The sequence below is a fragment of the Neomonachus schauinslandi genome, chromosome 1 (assembly GCF_002201575.2).
Source record: "Neomonachus schauinslandi chromosome 1, ASM220157v2, whole genome shotgun sequence".
NCBI classification, from domain to species: Eukaryota; Metazoa; Chordata; class Mammalia; order Carnivora; family Phocidae; genus Neomonachus; species Neomonachus schauinslandi.
In genome coordinates this window covers 1,495,098-1,517,427 of record NC_058403.1, presented here as the reverse complement: position 1 = coordinate 1,517,427, position 22,330 = coordinate 1,495,098, and the positions used below count along the sequence as shown (strand labels likewise).

At 51.0% G+C, this 22,330-nt stretch overlaps 1 protein-coding gene across 2 annotated transcripts in view; it reads left to right on the top strand.

Annotated features, from left to right (window-relative positions):
* Positions 1-22,330, top strand: part of ADARB1 (adenosine deaminase RNA specific B1) — a 111,232-nt gene that overhangs the window by 10,473 nt on the left and 78,429 nt on the right. Inside the window, exon 2 of one of the 2 annotated variants that reach the window (XM_021679229.1) lies at positions 13,884-14,038. The gene's annotated coding sequence lies outside the window, so the exon portion shown is untranslated. Of the gene's footprint in view, positions 1-13,883; positions 14,039-22,330 lie in introns of those variants that run through there. The other variant, XM_021679228.2, reaches the window with a different exon arrangement.

Sequence of the window (22,330 nt, the reverse complement as noted above, 5' to 3'; positions counted from 1 at the left end):
CAGCCTTGGACGAGGGGAGGGCTCCAGGCCGGACCCGAGCCTGCGCTCTCTGGTGGCATCTTTGAAGAACACTTCTTGCGTTTCTGAGTTTCTTTTAAGAGATTTTACATTTTATTTGAAAACAAAACATGCTCATTGTGAACCATGCGTACTTTGCCGAGATGCAAAACAGGAAGAAAGAGGCTCTGTGAGCCCCACTGCCCCACAGCAGATATTGGTAACGTTTCGTACGTGAGTCTGCATCTGTTTTCCCGGGCAAATACGTAATTTATCCCCGGAGTGCAGCTGATAGACGGCGTCCCTCTGTGTGTTTCTACAGGCCTCTTCAGGTCACTGGAATGGGACGTGGCACAGATGGACATAGACTAACAGCTGGCGCGCGGACAAATGGTTTATATTCTCCCTTTCGCTGCATAAACAGAGCTTGTCCGGCACGTGTTCTGTCTGGGCTGTGAGGACGCCGTGCGAACTAGCAGCGCTGCTGTGTTTCTTGGCTTTCTTCCTCTAGGGACAGAGGTAGAGGACCCGGCTCTGTCGGAGCGCCGTCCATCCCACGTTCTTCTCCGAAGCAGCCTGTGCCCGCTGCCCCTCCCAGCTCCCACGGGGGTGGCCTTCCCGCACGCTGGCTCGTCCTCGCCACCCTGTGTTCAGCGCTAGGCCAGCTGTTGGGGCACGTGAAGGTGCTGTGCGTAGGCTACATGGGAAAAACCCGGCAGGGCGCATGCCCGTGGTGCATGTTAACACTGGCTTCTGCCGTGTGTATGGGATTCCAGCCGTGTGTATGGGATTCCAGCCGTGTGTATGGGATTTGTGGTGCATATGGGATTCCTGTTGTGTGTGTATATGGGATTTCTCTATTATATATGCGGGATTCCTGTTATATACATAGGACTTCTGATATATATGGGTTTACATCACTCTGTAATGCACCTTTTTCATTACACCATGGACATGTTAGTACAATGGTATCTCCCTCTTCATAGGACATGCATTTTATCTATTTTTTTTCAGAGTAAAAAATAGTTTTTTAAAAAATTCCAATTTTAGGTGCACCAGGGTGGCTTAGTCGGTTGAGTGTCCGACTCCTGATTTCAGCTCAGGTCGTGATCTGAGGGTTGTGGGATCGAGCCCTCCGTTGGGCTCCATGCTGGGCATGGAGCCTGCTTGAGATTCTTGCTCTCCTTCTCCGCTCCTCTCTCTCTCAAAAAAAAATCCTGATTTTATATAACTAATGTAATGCTCATAACTGCTTCACTTAATACAGTGAGTACATATTATTTTGTCCTATAGATGTACTGCAGCGTTTTCATAAGTCCCTGACTGATGAGGGTGCCCTTTCAATTGAACTGTTTTTTCTTTTTTTTTTTTTTAAAGATTTTATTTATTTATTTGACAGAGACACAGCGAGAGAGGGAACACAGGCAGGGGGAGTGGGAGAGGGAGAAGCAGGCTTCCCGCGGAGCAGGGAGCCCGATGCGGGGCTCGATCCCAGGACCCTGGGATCATGACCTGAGCCGAAGGCAGACGCTTAACGACTGAGCCACCCAGGCGCCCTTTCAATTAACTGTTTTTAAAAAATCTTGAAATAATACCAGCATATGCTGTTAGAACATATTCCCACCCGTTAATGCATGTCAATTCAGTTAAAGATTACTTCTTTCCATCCCCTCTTCCCAGGGGTGAACAGTTTATGGTCTGTGTCTCTTCGCTCTTCTGGTCCCACTTGTGTTTGTTAGCTCTCGCAGGGCGCCGGGCACAGGGCCTCCCCAGGCCTTGGTGTTCGTGAATTACAGTTTTGGATTTGTAGTCTTTCTCATCTATGGTTAGGCTTTCTGTGTTTCTTCTGTGGCTTTAATCTAAACATGGTAACATAAGGAAGACAATGTTTGTAGGATTGTAACAGTATATATTTCACCGCAGAGCCAAGCACTCTGACTGGAGAAGCAGAAAATGTAATCTGTACCCCAGGATACTTGCCCAGGAAAAGAGCATGTTTGACTGGAACCTCTGGTTTCTTCTCACAGTTCTGAGCTGCATCAGGTGCCATGGCCTCGCATGTCCCATCCTGTTTGTTTCTTGGATTCTGCTTTGGTTTTGCTGGAGTGCGTCCTTAATCCGTTTCTTTATGGAGTGTGTGGCTGAGAGACTTGTTGGGTTCTTGCATGCAGTTACTGTGTTCCCACACTTGATGGATCCTTTGTCAGGTCCAGAATTCCAGGTTCTTATAATCTTCCCTTCAAACTCAGAGAGCATTTCCTGTTATTTTCCGCAGTCTGGTGTTGTTGAAGAGAAGTCAGGTGTCAGCTTGATTCTCGTTCTTCACAGGTCACTGTCTTCTACTCTCCCCTGTACCTCCAGTGCTGATGATTTGATGTAGAATTGCCCTGTGCTCTGATCTGCTTCTCTTCCAAGACCAAGTGGCCATGTTTGGATTCCCCCCTTTTGGAAAGCCCCAGACCGTCTTTGGAGGGGAATTCTCAGGCTCAGCCTAGAAGTGCGAGGACTGCCCCGTGGCTCCTCACTCTTGGGAGACCCCTCCCCAGTTGTCTTGCACTGTACTTCCTGCTACTCCTTCAGGTCAACCTGATTTCATCTGCTTGATGCCTTAACCACTTACTTGAGTTCCCTTGTCTGCTGCTGAACCCGCTTCATAATGTTTCAGTCCTATCATGGTTCATTGCCAAGAAGTACCTTTTCTGCCATTTTGATGGAGTTTGGGAAGAGAGGAAAGAAGACACGTACTTTCTCACCATTTTCAATAAAAAGCCTTTTAATCTTTTTTTTTTTTTTTAAGAGGGAGTGGGGGGAAGGGCAGAGGGAGAGAATCCCAAGCAGACTCCACTCTCAGCACAGAGCCCGACGAGGGGCTCCATCTCACGACCCCAAGACCATTACCTGAGCTGAAATCAAGAGTCGGATGCTTAACTGACTGAGCCACACAGGCACCCCAAAAACCTTTTTAGGTCACCCTTAATGGCAAGATTCCATACCTTGAATATCTTTAACAGTGGTGGTTCTTTCTAGTGGAAAAATTGCTCAACATTATCAAAGAATTGGGAAGAGATTAAATGAGTCAGCTCCAGTAAATTTGTCAGCAGCATGTATAAATTCTTTATGAGATACGTTATACTTTTTACCTGTCATTTTATGTGATGTAAGAGAGCAGTCCTTACACTTCAACATAGCTGGGTGACTGTGTCACACTTACCTTGTAGTGTGTGGCAAGTCAGAGTTCACACCCTGAGTCAGAAGGTTGCCAGTAAATGAACTGTCACTGCCTTATCGAAATTGGAGGGGGGTAACGAGGTTGGAGATGATTCATGATACTGGTAAGTTTAGTTATTGAACAATCATGATTAAAAAACCTGATGAAATTTTCATCACTGTGTGCACAAATAGCCCATGTTAAACCGATGTGAAACGATAAAGCAAAATTAACATTATAGTGATAGAAACAAGAGTGGTCGTAGTTGAAGTGCTTGATAAATTAGGGCTGTCATGGACAGCGACTGCCCTCTGGACTGTGGGCCAGTGGCCCTCTGCGCAGGAGCCACACGCCTCAGAGCTGAATTAGAGCCCTGTGAGCGCTAGTAACTCTTCTGGCTTAGGTTACGAATTCCACGGTTAGTGCCCCTAACACTTCACTTTTTAGGTTACCACTGACGAGCCATAGTTGTATTGAAAAAAGAAGAGACGTGAAGTGTTGTTGGTTAAGTGCCCAAGAGAGGACGGGGTTTGGGTCAGTTCGGGGTCCTCCAAGAAGGGTGACTTTGTCTGCCAGAGGTCCTTCTGAGCACCCGATTAAAGCTGTGGACGTTGTTGTTAGAAAGATGCGCGTGGGCTTAGAAACACACCATTTTGTACACAGTTTTGCCTTTCTCATGGACGTGAAGCCTCGAGGAGTCCCTGCTCTAGACACATGTGTGAAGCAGCTGTTCTCTACCCCGGGGACTCACCCAGGCAGCGGCCCCGTACATGAGGGTCTAGCAAAGGCTGCACGGCTGGGGGTGCACCTCTCCGCTGAGCCCTTCATCTCTGCTCACGGTAACTGCAGGAGGGGCACACGCGAGCCTTCAAGGACACCATCCCCAGCTGTCGCCGTCGCTCCTCCCAAGGGAAGGAATGTGTAGGGACATCTGCATACTTGGGCTATTTTCATGATTGGCAAAAAAAAAAGTGTTTTCATTTTGTCAGCTTCTTTATTTTTTTCTGTTTTCAGTTTTTTCACAGTTAGATCGTATTTTTTGAGGAAAGTGTCAGGTTCGTTGTACTAAGGGAAATTTAGGAAAATACCAATTTGGATTATTGAAGACTCTAAATTAAAGCACTCTTTAAAAAGAAAAAAAACCTTTTACTTAAATTCCAGAAAGTTAACATGAAAGCACTCCTGAACAGAAATGTCATGTTCTACATGCCACTTGCTTTTATCTTCATTCTTTTTTGTTACTTATTTTCTCTCCAAGATCACTTCCCTTCTTCTGAAAGGTATCCTTTAGGATTTCTTCCAAACAAGGGTCAGCTGGTGGCCAGTCATCTCAGGTGCGATTTGCTGGGGAAACATCTTTATTTGTTCTCATTGTGAAAAGATGTTAGGTGGGTCTGTAGTTTCAGGCTCAGCTTTTCTCTGCGTCCAGCTGAAAGCTTCCGCCCTCCTCCCCGGCTGTCTGGGGAGCTGGCCCTGCCGGCCTGCCACTCCTCGCGGGTCTGGGCTACAGGTCTGTTGGCTTCCTCTGCGTGGGGTCGGTTGGGCATCTTGGATCTGCCCCTTCCTCTGTCCCTCTTCTCTCCAGGCTGCCGTCTGGTCACTTCCTCAGCTTTCTCTCCTGGTTTACTCACTTTCTCCTTTGTCTAGTAGGATGGTAAAACCCACGGTCGAGTTTTTAATTTTAGTAATTTTAGTCTTTAATAATTTCTTATTTATAGAAGGTTTATTCTTTTCCAAGTCTGATTGGTTATTCTTTGTTTTCCTGCTTCCCATCTATTTTTGTTTTTAGAGAGCGCACGTGTGAGCATGAGTGGGGCAGGGCAGAGGGAGAGGGAGAGAGACTCTCAAGCAGACTCCCTGCTGAGCACGGAACCCGATGACACGGGGCTTGATCCCATGACCCTGAGATCATGACCTGAGTCGAAATCAAGAGTCAGCCGTTTAACCGACTACGCCACCCAGGCACCCCAACCCCTGTTCTATTTTTATTAACCAGTTATTTTATATATGGTGTGCTTGACAGGTCTGTCACATACAAATGTCTGTTTCTTTTGTCTCTTGTTTATGCTGCTTATCCTTCAGTGCTTGCTTCCTTGTAGGATTATCTTTTTTACTAAGAGCTGCTCATTTTCCTTGGAAAACAACTTCTATGAATTCTTTGAGGCCTCAGATGATGGTGCATTTTTCCAGAGAGGATTTTCTTTTGCTTCTGCCAAGTGTCTGTGTACCACTAGTTCAGGAAAACTTTTTCCTCAAGTCCTTTTGGATACATCTTGGAGCTTCTGGGTGGTGTGATTTGGGGCTTGGGAGATTGGCTTATGGCAACACCTTACCAGGGACCTTTTCTTGCTTTGTTCACCAAAGAGAATAGTAGTCGGCATCTTCTGGTTAAAAGCTTACATTTATTATGCCTTAAGTAAGAGAGCAAGAAGATCAATTTGAGAGATTTCTATAAAAAATACTAAAAGTTTTTTTATTTAAACAGTTCATCTCCTTGCAATGGATAATATTATACTAACTTTTAGTGTTTGATAAATAACCTCACTGAGTACTTTTAAAATTATAATGTTACTTAAATACAGACATCACATTTGCTTGACTTGGAGTTAAGAACTTCTGGAAATGTGTTAGTTTGATATGAATCTGATGAAAGGAGTTGAGAACATCTCAGGTTTATTTAACATATAGGTGCATGACGATCGAAGAGGCTGGTGGCTGTGTTTGTTAGTTACAGGGTCCTTCAGGAAGCTTAGGGCTTAACGGATCTTTCTAGACCCTGAAGTCTATTGGGGTCTTGGAACTGCCCACCTGCCCGGGGCTGCCGGTGCAGCCCTCCGCGCCCTGCCTGAGAAAGTCTCAAAATAATCTTTCCTTTCACTCTCCTTTTCTTTTCTTTCTTTCTTTTTTTTTTTTTAAGATTTTATGTATTTATTTGACGGAGAGAGACAGCGAGAGAGGGAACACAAGCAGGGGGAGTGGGAGAGGGAGAAGCAGGCTTCCCGCTGAGCAGGGAGCCCGACGTGGGGCCCGATCCCAGGACCCCGGGATCATGACCTGAGCCGAAGGCAGATGTCCAACGACTGAGCCCCCCAGGTGCCCCATCCCTCTCCTTTTCTTACTTGGCTTCGTCTTTTAGCCTGTGGAGAGATTTTTGTTTGTCTTGATTTGTTCTAGGTGTGATCCAGTCTGAGTTTCTTAAGGGAGAAGGTGGGTTGACCAGTGCCTCTGTGGCCTCGTGTCCCCTGCATCTGTGTGTATGCTGCGGGCACGGGGCCGAGCTGTGGGCTGGTGGCCCTCGGGCTCCGCTGGGGTTTGGGGCCTGACATGCTTTTCTGTTGGTCTTATTTGTTTGCTAGCAATGACTGGGCGAAATTAGTCCTCACCTTTATGAAAAACCACTCCGTAAAACAAGGTGGGGAGGTCATAATAAAAACAGCGTGGCTGATCATCTCTTTTAGTGTAGATGTCTGGCACAAGTAACCCCGTTAATCATGGGAGACAAGACCTCAAGTCCCGCCTGTAAGGGATGCTGACTTCTAATAATACACTGTATGTAACTAAAGAATTAGACAAAAAAAAAAGAGGTGTCAACGCCTGGGAGGCAGACCTCCACTTCCTGCTGCCTGAAAACCCAAGCCCCCTGCGGTGGGGAGGCCAAGGACCCCTGCCCGGAGGCACTGCTGCTCACCTGCGTGCTCCCCGTAGCAGAGGCGCCTCTGCTGGCCTGCTGGCCTTTCTGGGTTGTTTGGGTGTGTGTGGCCAAAGGGTGGACCGTCGTCCTGAAGGGAGCAGGTGCCGAGGACGGGGAGGGCTCGGCTCCTCCCACATCCTTCGTACCTGCCTTCACCGTCCGCCATCCTGGGGGTTGAGGCAGGCTGCTCCGTGCCCTGAACTGAGATGTGCCTCTTCTGGGCTGGAACGATGCACGTGCCACCTGCTGGACCCAGGGTCCCACGCCCCGCTTGACCTGAGTGCTCCCCCTCCTCGCTTGGTCTGTCTGTCTGTCTCCACCCCCCAGTGCCTTCTCTCTGTGGAGACGCAGAGCCCATGCCCAGTGCTGGGAGCATTGGGTCCCTCTGGGAATGATTGTACAGCAGTAAAGTGTAGCTGGATGGGGAGAACTCCCTGGCCTACTTAATGAGTTGTTGAATGTGTGCAGCAAGCTTTAATTTCCCATAAAATATGAGATTATTCAGAGTTTAAAAAAATAATGTTTTCCCTCAGGTCACAAAAATATTTTCAATAATGTTTACTAATTCACTTCAAAAAATAAGATGAGGAGTTTTAAAGTATAGAACAAAGTAGTCTTTTTTAAAGCCAGCTTTTTTGAGGTATAACTGACATGTCAAAACACGGCACATATTTTAACATGTGCAACTTGGTATGTTTTGAGACACTGGTGAGATCGTTGCCACAGTGAAGACGGTGAACGTGCCCATCGCCTTTGAAGGTCCCCTGTCCCCACCTCCTCTCCCACCCCCGACAACCACTCCTCTCCTTGCTGTCGTGATAGATCCCTTTGCATTTTCTAGAGTTTTATATAAATAGGGTCAGACAGTAGGCACTTTTTTTGTGTGGCTTGTTTCACTCACCGTTATTACATAGAGATTCATCTGCACTGTGTCTATCATGGTTTATTCTAAAGTAATCTTTCTAACGAGGCAAAATATGTTATTCTTACTTGCTAAAAAAATGGGATATATTGAATTTAGTAAGTAGAAGAGTGACAAAGTCCATTCTGGTTGTTCTGTTAAGACCAAAATGCTGGGGAAATAGAATGAAGAGCGCAGAAGCTTCGTGGTCTAAGCGGGGGTCCCAGTGTTGAGTTGAGGCTTCCAGACTGCAGCGGATCCCACACTCTGCCCCGGGGATAGAGCGCGTTTCCTCCAACTGAGCTGGACCCTGCTCAGGAGCAGGGAAGAGGTTGTGGTTCTCCAGTGTCACAGAACAGAATGTGCTCTGCAAACCACGTCCTAAATGGAATTTAAATAATATAAAAAAATTTTAAATTAAACCAGGACCTCTGGACTAGAGCGCTATTTCCTCTTGCATTTCTCTTCCTTCCTAGAAGCAGCAAATGAAAGGGGGGCCTGTGCCCTCCTCCCAGCCTCTTTAGTAAGTGGTAAGTTCTTGACGGTGTGCTCATGCCCAGTGCACCGCTCTGCGGATTTAGTCTACTGCGGCAGGGTTCTTGCATCTTCAGCATCCGTTATTACTTTATCACGTAAAGATCTTACCTCTCCCTGGAGTAGTTCCTAACATAGGATTCACTTTATCCTTCTGAAATGTCAGGTAGCCAGGGACGGTTTGGTCATTGTAGACGTTGAAATATCAGTGACTATAATTAATGTACTTTGAAGGTTTTTATAGTTGAGGACAATTGAAAAACACCTATCTTCTAAAATTTCCTCTTTTCTTTCAATTTTCTCATGTTGTTTATTGAAAATTCCATCCACGCCTTTGACAGAGTTAGGACCCTTGGAGTCACCTGCTGGTGGTGCTCGCCCCGTTGTCATCCCTCTGTCCCTGGCTGTCCTCCCGGCCTCCAGGCTCAGCCCTCCAGCCATGGTCCACGGGGCCAGCAGAGCTATCCTTCTGAAGACAGATCGGACCGCTCTTACCAAAGAGTTCAGTGCCTTCTGCCGAGGGGCCTCCCACCCTCCTCCTTACCAGAGGCATCTTGACAGGCCTTCTGTGGGCTCCTCTCAGGTGAGGAGCGCTGCCGTGTCCTTCTGGAGCCACCGGGCTCATGACTCGGGCCCCGCTTGTGGCCCTGCTCTCCGTTCCCACCGGCTTCCAGTCCTTCTCTTGGGGGTACCAATTCTTAGGACTGACTAAGCACTTAAAATGGAAGATGCTATCGAAAATTAGGAAGAACGCTTCTTTGTCTTAGCATCCTTCCGTGGACTGCTTATTTACTTCACTTGTCTTGAGCATATCAAGCCTTTGTATCTTGAAATAATTGGTGTCTCTAAACACAGGAGAATCTACTCAGTTGAACATCTCTGTTTGACTGTATACTCATGTTACGTATCTACAAGGTGGAAAATGAGAGTACTTATCTTTTGGTAGAGCAAAGCCCTAATTTCCATGGTCTAATTAAATTATGATGGTAAATGTCACTTTAAAAGGAAATGCGGTGGTTTTATTTAATCAGTACGGTCGTTACCGGCACAGCAAACCCACCGAGTGCTGAGTGATGCGTGTATTTTAATAGGACTAGTCCTGTACCTGCTATTAGCACTGGGCACGTAAGTCCGCTATGAGCCCCATTTCCTGGGCATCGCCATGGTGTTTGAGTTGTGTCAGCAGGTAGTTGGATACACGCCCGCTGTAGAGACCCTCCAGCTCAGCTAATTCGGGGTCACCCTGTTTTCAGGGAAGCCCAGGAGCAGTCACTGGGAGAAGGCTCCAGAAAGCTGGTGGTGTGGGCTGAGCTGGGCCACTGCCCTTGAGCGTGGCCGGAGCTGGAGGACCCAGAGCCACCGCGGTGGGGGTCCCACACTGCCTGCACTCCCCGTCCAGGTTCTCGGGCCACCCCAGGCCCCGCCTGTTTCTGGGGGTGGCTCCTGGCAGATGGAGAAGGGGGCTGATTGGAACTCAGCCCTGCTTTGCTAACTCGTTCCTGGCCTGGAAAGCTCCTCCGTCCTGGGTTTCTCTCTTCGTTTCTGCGGGAAGCGTGAGAGCTCCGGGCTGCCTCGCCTGGTTCCGCCCCAGGCTTTAGGGGTTGGCACCGCTGGTGCAGAAGCTCCTGCCTTTCCTGCTGCAGACGGCTGGCTGGTGGTGGCGTCGGTCAGTCCCTTGCTGCACGTCGGCAACGGCGTAGCCACTGCTTGGCTCCACCGTGCTGGACCGTCCTCTGTAAAAACGGTGGCCACTGTTGGCTGTTTCTGGGTCCCGTTGCCTGGGTGTTTCCCAGTGCGTGTTTGTTGTGAGTTGTATTGTTCCTGCAGAAGAGTGCGTGTGTGGGAGGACGATTTTCCTTACACGTTCCTCACCGTCATCCAGGAGCGTAGACAGAACAGACACTGCAAGTCAGAGCCTCCCCGTCTGGCCGCGGAAGTGCGCGTCCCGACAGTCAGACTCCGTGTCACCTGTGGCTGGACCCCACATCAGCGGCGTCACGGCCCTACTCCGCGGCTCTCTGGGTTTGTTAGTGTGGCAGGTTACGTCGGTTGATCTCCACAGATGATTCATTTTTACATTCCTGGAGTAAATCCAACTGGGTCATATGTCTTTTAAAAAGATTGTTGGATTGAGTTTGCTGACGTTTTCTTTAGGATTTTTACATCTGCATCAATGGGTCAGTTTGGCTGATAGTTTGTATATGATTTTTGTTTCCTGATTCTTGTTCTTTGTAGTTTAGTCAGATTTTCTATTTCTTCCTGAGTCAGTTTCAATAAATTGTATTTTTCTTAGAATTTGCTCATTGTACCTAAGTTTACAAAATTTTTGAAATGAAGTTCCTAATACCTTCTTATTATATTTTTATGTTGTGAGAATTTGGAGTGATAATTCTGTTCTGGTATCTCTTGTTGCCTAACACACCCCCCTCCCCCCAAATAAGGCACAACTTAGTGGCCTGGAACAACCAGTTTGGTTTTGCGGGTGATCTTGTGGGGCAGGGATTGGAGCAGGGTGTAAAGGGGACGGTTTGTCTGTGCTCTGTGGGACTGGGACCTCTGCAGGGTCCCTCGGGTGACTGCAGGTGGCCATGTGTCTGCAGCGTTGGTCCCAGCGGTCAGCTGGGGTTCATAGTTCTTGCCAGCATCTTGCACATCTTGTCTGAGGAGGCTTCCTGAGCGACATGGTGGGCACCTGCCTGGGGCTGACCCGGGCTCTGTCTCTCTGCGTGGACTCACAGCTGGATGGTCTCAGCCATGGAATCGGCGTCCTGCAGAGTCTTTCGAGCCGGCAGCCCCCGAAGGCGTGGACCCCACGCAGCGACTCTTCTGCTTCCACCTGACCCATCATGGTGGTCCCAGAGCCTGCTGAGACTCTCAGGGACGCCCTGAAGGGCCCACATCACTTGATGGCAGGGGTGTCACATAAAGGTGGGCACCCAGCTCTCCACTGCCCTGTTTCCAGTGCAGGCTGATGTGGGCCTTTTCTCTCTTCTGTTTGTTGGGATTAGCCTGAACAGTGTCTGTCTTTGTGTGCCCGCTAGTATGTGTGATTAATGCAGGTTTAATTTCTTCCTTTTTCCCCTCCCATTTTCTTGGGCTTATTTTGTTCTCCTTGTACTGACTTACTGAGGTGGGCATTCATTGATTCCCCCCCACCCCGTTTTCTGAAAGCGTGAGCGTGAGCTGCACGTTTACCACGGGGGCGCTGCCTTACCTGCGTGCGCACACTTCCCTATGTAATCTCTCTTGCCTTTAAGTATTTTCTAGTTTCTACTGTGATTATTTCCTTTTATCTGTGGACAACTTAGAGTAATACTGCCCAACTTCCAAACATAGAGACTTTTCTGTTGCCCTCTGGCTGTTAGTCCAGGGTGCGTGGCGCTTCGGGTGGCCGTGGGCTCTGCCCGACCAGCCCTGGGGTGCATCCGCTCGGGGCGGAGGCTGCCGTGTGTCCGTGGCGCTGCTCCCTGCTGTCCGTCAGCTGCTGTCCTCTACTGCCCCCGTGACCACAGCCTTCTCCGTCTTTGCCCACTCCCCGTCGCACTCCTGCTGAGACTTCACAGTCACTGGGCCAAGCTCTCTGCGTCTGCGACTCCATTTGGTCCTCGCGCTGCACACGTGGCGCCCATCCTCCGCGTGGCTGTGCAGGACCTGGAGGCCACACACTCCTGGAGGCACTTGGCCCTGCGGCTAGAGCCAGGCGGCCTCCCAGGGCCCCCTCTTGCCGTCTGCACCCACAGCCCTACGGCCCCCTGGGTGTGCGGCAGCTCCCATCACCCCATTCTGGTTCTTCCTGTTTAGACTTTGCAGAACCCAGCCCCCCGCGATTCCGGCTCCCCTGGGGCAGCCATGTCCCGGGCATGGTCCCTCCAGCAGACATCAGGGCTCGGACTTCCGCCCTCTCTCTGGGCCAGCGGGTCGCAGTGTGGGCGCTAGAACCCGGTTCTGTGAGTCGTGGCCGTGTTCTTCTTGCTGTCGCCCTTTCTCTGTGCCGTCTGTGGACCTCGGTTGGTACAGTGACATTTGATCTCTTTCACACATCGTCCTTCCTCCTTGGATTGCAGGAGGCTCCGGTCCTGTTCTTTGTTATTTGTTAAGGGGGCTCGCTGTGTCTCCTGCACGCTCTCCAACCAGGGCAGGAACTGCCGGCAAGATTACTGATGGGGGGGTGGCGTTGAGGAATGTGGGGGCCACGGCAGTGCCACTTCCTTTATTCTCCTCAGCTGGGTGTGGAGATAGGACTGGTGGGGCACTAATGGGGTCAGTGACGGTGTGCACAGACCTGTGTGCGTGGCCCAGAAGCCTCTGTGCTGGACTCGACGGCTGTGTGACCTGTAATCCCAGGCTAATAGGTCATTGTCATCAGTCCCAGTTAGACCAGGTGACAGCCGCATAGGACATGGGGACCGTATCTTAGATCCTCGCAGGCCTGCTGACACACGTTACATATGAATTAAAGTGAGTCACAGCTGAGATGTGGAGGGGCTTAGAGACTGGTCACTTCTAACCCCTGAGGACCTGCAGCTGGGGCAGGTGGCCCCAAGGAGGTTCGTAGTGACTGGACCGAGTCTGCACAGTTAGGGGCCCCTCCAAGTTCAGCGATGCACCTGTCTATACTCGCTGCCAGTCTTCTGGGAGCCCACTCAGGGACCCGCTCATTCTTCCCTGTAGATGCTAGTAGGCAGCTCTGCACTGGAGAAGCCCCACTCTAGACTTTCCCTTCATGTGGATATTGGTTTGTTTTTCTAAAAGAAAATGTTAACATTGCATATTCAGGTTTTGTCAGTAGATAAGCATGTTGAAATACTCTCTTTAATGAGTTGTGAGTAGAAAACATTTTTATGCTGAGAGGAAGTGGCATGGAGATGTTTCACATGCCCTGCCCGTAGACATGCATGGCCTGCATCTTCTAAGCCCGGGCAGAAGGGGCAGGGGAGGCCTGCATCCGTGCATTTCTGAGGTCTGTCTGTACGCATGCATGGGCACATGCCACACGCGTGCATGTGGCATTTTATCTTACCGAAGATGGTAGGTGCACACGGGGTTTCACCGGACGCCTCATTCCTCAGCATGTGGGTTGGTGCGTGTTTGCATTCGTATGTTGGTGAGCAGAGGTCCGATGGTGAGTGCGTGTGCACCTGCCTCTTGTGACCGTGAGGGTGAAGGTGTGACTCGTTGTTGTGTATCTGCTTTAGAAAAGCATAAGAGTACATTAAAAATGATTTAAGCTTGGGGCGCCTGGGTGGCTCAGTCGTTAAGCGTCTGCCTTCAGCTCAGGTCATGATCCCAGGATCCTGGGATCGAGCCCCACATCGGGCTCCCTGCTCCGCGGGAAGCCTGCTTCTCCCTCTCCCACTCCCCCTGCTTGTGTTCCCTCTCTCACTGTGTCTCTCTCTGTCAGTAAATAAATAAAAATCTTCTTTAAAAAAAAAAAGAAAAAAAAATGATTTAAGCTTGTATTTAGAAAGAGGGCTTTTAATTAATAGCACTTATTATTAGAATTCACATCTGAAGTGTTGAAAAGGCAAAGTAACTGGATCTTTCTGTTACAGAGTGAAGTCTCTCCAGCCGGGCGTGGCGAGCTTATGGAGTGACTGAAGGAGATGTGCTGAGCGCGCCCATGCTCTCCGGGTCACTCAGCCCTGCCTGCACCCAGGGAAGTTCTGCCCAGGGTCCGAGCAAACATAGACACTAAACAAATCTAAAGGTAAGGTAAAAACCTGCAAAAACCTGCTAACACTTGACTGATTAAAAATACCTTTTGGTTGATGTAAACTGATTAATTAAGGCTGTTTGCCTTTTCAAGTGTGTTTTATTAGTAAGTTCCAGCACAGATTGTTTGTTACTGTTAATTCTCTCAGTCTCATGGGGCCCAGACTACGCGCAGGCCCCGCTGCGGCTCCAGGTTGGTGTGGTGCTGCCCCCCAGTGGCCGTGTGGCCCAGAGCCTCCCGGCTTCCCGTCTCCTCCACGCGCCGGGCGTGGAGCTGGACTTGCTGTAAAGCGTTCTACTGTACGTTAGTTCTTTTGAGGTGATTAAAAGAAAATTTACTTAGTACTTAACTGGTGACTATTACATGATTCAGCATCTGCTTTTGAGAGAAGTCGAGGCAAACTGAAGTCCCTGTGAAGTTCGTACTGTGTAAGGTTAATTTATGGCCTGTGGAGTGACTAATTCAAGGAAGTCCTGTTGTGGGGAAGAAGCGTGAGGACGGTCGGCAGAGGGCTGCTTGATGCGCCTGCGCCCGTTCACCCATTCTGCAGAGGCTGACAAGTGCCCGGGGTCTTGGGCAACCACAGAAGGAGCAGGGGCGGAGCTCACGGTGGGGAGAGGGGTGCCCACCATCTCTGGGGATTGCAGGCGCGCCCACATCTGCCCGCCGTTTCCCAGTCTGTACGTGTCAGGAACCTAAGGAGATCAGCTCCCAGAGAGACCCTTAAAGGAGGGTTTGCTCGATCTTTAACCGATGCCCCCCCCACCCCCGCTTCTAGCGCAGGAGCCCTGAGAGTATGGAAAGGGTGAAATGAAGGTCACCTAGCTTTGCCGTGCCGGTGGGGTGGGGTTTCCTTCAGCCCCGGCTCTTCTGTTAGCTGGATTAGTGGTATGAAACCAGTGTCTCTGTAACTCGAGTGTATTCAAAGGTAGTGAGTGGCGCAGAGCTGGCCGAGTGTGCAAGAAACACTGTCCGTTCACGTCACTGGTGCCATGTGATCTGTGACCACCTGCATCTCGTGCCGTGGCCGTGAGCCCCTGTGTTCGCTTGCCTTGTATGTGAAATGGCAAGTATTTTTATCCCACGCAAGCGTGCACGGGGGAAGTGAATTATTTATAATCCTTTGTAGAAATAAATTCTCCTTAAAGGCATACAAACAATAATGAGGTCCGAAGCACATGCCTGGAGAGCAGAATTAAAGGCCTAGCCATTACCGACAGATGCAGCAACAGCGAGAATGACCTCTCCTTCCACGGGTTCTCCCGCAGTAGATGTTCTAGCTGCAGAGTAGAAACTTTGTATTTCTTTCATAAAATGAAAGCTAATTTTGGCAACAAATAGTCTGATGTGTGATAACTTTCCTTTTTCAGGGTGGGTTGGAAAAGAAAAGCGCGAAAGCTAAAGCTGAGACGAGTCTTTGCTGGGGAGCACACCCCCGCCCCGCCCCGACGCTGCGCTCTGCCCTGTAGGTTCTCTAGAGCCCCTCTGGGCCCTGGCGGCAGCCCTGCAACATCCTGCTTCACGTTTAGTTCACACATGCTCACTGCTGTTGCCTTCCTTAAAGAGATGAAGTTGTTTCTTGTGTCTTTAGATTTTATTCATTTATTTATTTGACACAGAGAGAGAGAGAGAGAGAGACAGAGCACAAGCAGGGTGATCGGCAGGGAGAGGGAGAAGCAGGCTTCCCGCAGAGCAGGGAGCCCGATGTGGGGCTCGATCCCAGGACCCCAGGATCATGACCTGAGCCGAAGGCAGACGCTTAACGACTGAGCCACCCAGGCGTCCTGTATCTTGTGTCTTAACACGTGAGAATGTCTGCTGTGGTTGGGCAGCTGGGGGGTGCTCCTGAGTGGTCCTCTCCACAACATGCAGTTGGCCTTGTCCAGCCTGTGGGAGTGTCTCTTCTGCTCCTTATCACTGATTTCTTCTGTCCTTTAAGGGCTTACCTGATTAGGACGGTTCCACCCGGGACTCAAAGTCAGCTGATTGGGGACCTTATTTTGTCTTGGAAAATCCCTTCACCTTTGCTTTATGTTGCATTGTATTCATCAGATTCATAGCTCCACCCTCTGTCAAGGGGGGGATTATACGGGGTGTAGACACCAGAGGGTGGGGTCCCAGTTCCACACAGACTGGGAAAAGAATTTGCTACACGGGTACCTGATGGGGCAGGTACCTGACCAAGTAGCGTCCCTGATGGGGGCGCGTCCCTGACAGAGTAGCGTCCCTGACCGGGGCCTGTCCCTCACGGGGACGCTTAGTTGACAGAGGCCTGGCTTTGTTTCCAGAGTCTATAATACATGAAGATTCCCACAAGTCAATAAGGACAAGACAGTGCGGTGGAATTAGGTGCAAAACACTTGCACAGTTTTTTCACAGAAGATGCAATCTGCGTGGCTAATAAACGTGTCAAATGTGCTCATTCATTTGGCAAGCGTGGGTAGCCTCCCAGAGGCCAGAGCCCATCAGCCTATGATGGACATGTGAAGGTGAGGATTAAGTTGGCATCTTTGTCCTCAAGGCCCGCCTGGTGCCTGCGGGCAGCATGCCAGAGAGCTGAGCCCAGGCCTGTAGGTGGCAGCTTGTGTACCCCGAAAGGCTGGGCAGAGGCCTCCCCTGCAGGTGGCCAGGTGGAGTCTGAGTCTGAGTCTGAAGCAAAGAATGGCTTTTGCCTCTTTCAGGAATTGGAAACCAAGCAAGCAGAAACAGAATATGCAACAGCGACTATATGTGGGCACAGAGACTGAAATATCTGCCATCTGGCTCTTCACAGAAAGGTTTGCAGACTTGCTGGAAGGGGTGAGCTTGCTGCATGGGGGCCCTGCCCAGGCTTCCTTGTCTGGGCTCCACTTCTGCCGGCACTCATCGGCCCCAGGAAGACTGCACCGTGGCTGTGTCTTCAGACACGGTGCCTCGGCCAGGATGTGTGTGAGCCAGAGAGCGTGGCCACCTGTCCTCAGTGCCTCACCATGCCCCGGCTCCAATGCTTATCTCACAGAGACGCTCCTGACGGTGTGCCGGGGTCCTGGGACCCTAGCGCCATAAAAAGGCAAAGAAGTGCAGGTGACCTACAGGAAGCAGTGACTTAGGGGAAAAGACCAAATGGGACCAACTAGGAAAAGTGGCTCCGAGGAGGCAAAATGCTGGGACGCAGAAGCTAGCGAAACCCGGCTCACAGTGGGGCCGTAGGGCAGTGGCTGAGACCAGAAGGGCTGTTTTGTTATCTTGGAAGAGGCATGGCGCGCTGAGCATGACGTGAGTCTGCTCGATCGACGAAGACACCAGTGATGGTGCAGGTGACAGCGGGGGCAGGATTTGGGGGCCTTGGGTGATGCCCCCACTCCACTGCCATCCCCTCACATTCCACAGGGGTCCTGGGAGCATCATGCTCCCCTCCAAGATGCCTCGACGTTCAAGACCAGCAGCCGTAGTGGACTAGGTGGGGGCAGGATGGGGTTGGGGGACATCTGCCCACACACAGCAGGCCATGCATGACAGTCTTGCCACTGTCCATCCCGCAGCTGCCCCTGATACGGGCTGGTGCCCAGCAGGGCAGTAAGACCGGCCCGCCCCAGCAGCTGGTGGACAGGGTGGGCGAGGCAGAACCGCCAGGAGGCACAGGGCCCACGGGACTCTTGGGGGCTCTGCAGTGCCTCCTGCTGGTCCCTGCCCTGGCGCCTGCTCCCACGTGTGAGCAGGTTCCCCAGGCTCCGGGTGTTCTGCATAAGGCGGGCACCTCTCTCTCCTCAGCCCAAGCTGCGGCACAGAGAATCCCAGTCAAAGCTACAGGCAACCCAGTCTCAGGGGAAGGGATGTAGGAAGGTGCGACTAGATGGGGTCAGTGTTTGCAGCAATGAGTCCCAGAGCTCTGGGGTCTGTTGGTCTAGGAGTTGTAGTTTATGGAACCCACAGCAGTGTTAGAGACCGATCTGCATCGCACCCTGGACTCACTTCGTTTAGCCAACAAACGTGCAGGCAGATGCTGACCGAGGCCCTTGGGATGACAGGACAGGATAGATGGCCCCCGTGGAGCTGACACCTGGTGGGAGCAGACGGTGTTGGGGAGGGACACCCGAGAGAGGGGTGATGGCCTCCCAGGGGGGTGGCATCTGAGTGCGGAGCCAGCGGGGGGCCAGCGCACCACAGTGAGGCACGGCCCTCCCCTGGCTTCTTTTCTCCAGACCCCTCGGGCAGCAGCAGGCCGGCAGGCGCAGGCGAGGCCAGCCACCCTCTGGGGCTGCAGGAGCTGCTCGATGGGGTGGAGCAGGGAGTCGTGATTCTGGACTGTTTTCCATCCGAAAAATGGAAAAATCTGAGTAAAACTTGGTTTAAATAGTATCAAGTTCGAAAAATTTCTAAAAAGTGCTTGTATTCCCAGTTTTTATGTGCTGTGGATTTAAGTTTCCAAATGGACCAAAAAAATACATCATTAACTGCAAAAGTATGACTCGAAAAGATGGAAGTTCAATTGCCTGCACATTATTGGGTGGAAAACCATAGACCCCTGTAGTGGTTCAAAGTTAGTTGGCAATTTTCTTCTCACTGTTGTGTACTCTGGGCGTGGCTGATAGGAAATTGTGGATCCAGGTACTTAACAGTGATATATATGTAAAAGAGCCTGGCGGAGATTCATTTGTAGATGCAGGAAGGTCTGGTACGCTCCCGTGATTTCCTTCTGTTTTCTGCGAAGGCTTTCCCAGTGCAGGACTTGTAGAAGAACCAGCACCCCGTGGGTGGCTGCCGCTCTGTGGAGGGAAGGCGAGTTGATGGGCTCTGGGCCCCGTGCCAGCCCCGCTCCCATGTGGAGGTTCTGGTAGGTGCCGGGCGCCCCCAGCGCAGCCCTGCGCAGAAACCCGGGCTCCGCAGGCCTCCCTCCTGGTTCTGGGATCTGGGGGCTGGAGCTCGGGTGTGCCCTGGCGGGGAGGACGGAGGGCGGCTTCCCTTCTGGGCGCCTCAGGAGGGGGGCAGGGGCCTCGCGCTCACTGCAGAGCTGCTTCGGAGGGCCCGGGATGGGGGATGGAACCGACTCTGGAAAGGTACAGTGCTGTTTCCCCAGGGCAGTGGGCACGGGGTGGGGCGCTGCTGAGCAGGGGTGCGGTGGGGGCGACTCCAGCAGCCCCGTGGTGTGGGTGTGCTGAGGGTCTGTGACTGTGGGGGGGTCTGGGGGGGGAGCAGAGGGGTGGGAGAGGGTAGGAGTGTGGAGGGGCAGGGTCGGGCCTGGGTGGATGCCTGTCCAGCAGGAGCGAGGCAGGACCTGTGTTTTATTTCAGTTTTTATCCAAGTGGTGCCTTCATAGGCAGGTCACCTAATTTAGGCTTTTGCTGAAAATCAGTCATCTGTGGCCTTCACCTTTCTCTGAGGCAGTGCTGATGTTTTTAAAAAGTTGTGTATATGTGTATTTCTGGGTTGGCCGGTGTTAGGACCTGCTCCCTGTGACAGAGACGCAGCGCAAGGGGCTCCCCAGGCAGGGCTGGAATGAGGTCCTGGCTGTCTAGGCCCAACTCTGCTCTGTGCGTGGCCTGTCACACGTGAGTTCACCCGCTGGGGGGGCCTGGGACAGAGACGCTGCGACAAAGGGTGTGTGTATGCCATTTCTCGAGGAGGTTCCCAGAAGCTTCCACGTGACACTTCTGTGTTCATCCCGGTGGACACAACCAGTCAGGGGGGCTGGGAATGTCTTTCTTGGTGGCTGGCCACGTGGGTGCTGCTCTGCCTCACGGAGGATGGGAGGAGTGGCTGTTGGGGTGAAGATGGCAGTCCCTGCCGTACTTTAGTTTCTAAGTAATAACTATGCTGGTTTGTGATTTATGTATTTTAGACATTATCTGTTGATGTTCAGTTCAGATAGCAGCAGCTTGAGTTCACTTCACACTTTTTTGGCCTTTCCTTCTTGTGTTGTTTAGGAGTGCTTTTGGCTGAAAGTCCCAGAACACGTGACCTACAGTGTCTTCAACTAGTGGGGATTTATTCATTTATTTCATAGTAAGGAATGCAAAGGTAGGTTTTTGCTAGAGTTGGTTGAGAGCACAACCATGTCAGAGGTCTGGGTCCATGTCTCAGCGGTTCTCCTAACCTTTCCCTCATGGTTGTGGTGTGGTTGCTGCAGTTCCAGCCATCACATCTATATTCAAGCAGGAATAACTGGAAAGGGTCAGGCATGTCTGTCCTGTTCATCAGGGCATTCCAGAAGCCTCCATCATACTTTCATTTGTATCTCATTGTCTAGGACTGTCACATGGCCAGCTGTTGTCACAAGGGACACTTGAGAACACGAGGGTCTGACTCGTGTCGCACCCCGGTAAAGGCGAGGAGCACGAGGCCAGGCAGCCTGGACTGGCAGCCGAGCTCTTCTGCTGGTTACCTTACTCTTTCCCCTGGAGCTCGGGCAGTCTCCTGGCGGCCCGCCGTGTCAGGCTGCGTGCAGACAACTGCCCTGCTCGTCACCTCCTTCTCACTCTGCTGCTCAGCTTCTGGCAGGTCTGGTTCTCTCCCTCTTTCCTTCTTGCACATAATCAATGCAGGAGACTTCATTTTCTGTTCTGTAACCATGGGTCAGTGGTGTTTCTATCATTACAGTGAGTGAATGTTCGTTACAGAGCCAAGTAAAACGTGTATGATCATACTTCCTTCTCGCCGTCCCCCGTGCCCTCCCTGCACACAGGAAAATGTTAGAATGACTCCTCTCTTAGCTCGCTCCACTCATGGTGGAACGCCGTGCCACACTTACTTTATAGTGGGATTGTGCCTTTTCTGTCCCGTGTTTCCTTCTGCCGATGCTCACGTTGGGGGCCGGTGGAGCAGAGCGGGGAGGGGCGTGGCCCTCCCCGGGCACCGCGCTCGGCCTCCCCGCCCAGTCTCCGTTCTGTGCAGCGGGGGTGGCCACGGTGGCCGCGGGCGCCGACAGGCTAGTCTGGGCGTGGCTGCTGGCCGTGGAGCTTCGTGTTGTTTCCGTGTTGGGAGAGGAACGACGTGCTCGCTTTACTCTCAGTCTTGTCCGACTCGTTCATTCTGTTTGTTGGAATACATTCATTCCTTCTTCCTGAAATCTGTGTATTTTCTCTTTTATCTCAATAGAGACCGTGATTTTTGTGTTCTTAAGCTGGATTTATTGAGGGATGATTTACATACAAAAAAACCCACCTCTTTTAAGTGTTCAGTTTGATATGTTCTGACAAGTGTGTGTGGTGAGTACACCCCCCACTGCAGTCAAGACGTGGAGCCTCCTGTTCCTCACTCCTGCCCACCCGGGGGTCTTGTTCCTTCATGGCCCCAGCGTGGCTGGTCTGATGGTGGCATCCCGGGACATTGTTTCCGTGTGACAGGATGCAGAGCGCGCTCCGCGTCCCCCGGTCTCCGGGGCCCCTTGCGCGGGCAACTCAACACCAGGTGGTGCTGTGGGATCGCTCCAGGACCTTGAGCCGCCGAGCCTCTGCTACTGAGAGAAAACTTCATTTTCTTGTCAGGAATCCAGTTTCCCATGCATTTCCTCTGTGAACCCAGACGCCGGTTTCCTTCAGAGAAGTGTCTGTTTACTGGCTTTGTTTGAACAGAACCCATGAGGTAGGGGTATGGAACATTTATAACTGATTTGGTTCAGTGAGTGATATGATTTGTAAATTAAATTTTATCAATTTATAAATTTAACAATAATTAATTGAGTCTGTGGAGGGGCCTTCACTGTGTTGTGGAATTGGAAGATACAGTTTCATACATCTGTTCCAGTGTTTTAAAAATTATTACTTGGCCTATAGCATTTATTGTAACATAATTTTATGATTCTATTATTTTAGAATAGTTCAGATAAAATGCAAAAAATAAATATCCTATACCACCAAGTTCTGAATGTGTGGTGTTAAAATCCAACAGAGTAAATTTTGAAGGTCTGACTGGCTTTCTCCGGTGACCCCTGAACCCGGCCGCCTGCAGCGTAGCGGGCAGAAAGGAGCCCCGGGGAGCCACACAGATGAGAGACGGTCATGGGCAGGAGGGAGCGGGACGAGGACGTGATCCCGGGAAAACTCGGGTTAGTTGGACAAGGTCACTCTCCTTCAGGGGACCGTGGGGTCTGCCAGACAGAGGACCTCGCTCCTGCCGACCAGGTGACTCCTGACGGACGCTGAGCTCCCCTTTCTGGGAGAGGCCGTAGGTGTAATTAGGTTAAGTCTCGGTTTGGTGACCTGGAGCTCATGCTAAGCGAGTTCATTTTGGGGCCTATTGTCTTGTTTTCAATAGTGCTGACAGATTGCCAATTTTAATAAGATAATAAGTTAACCAAAGTTTGTGTGT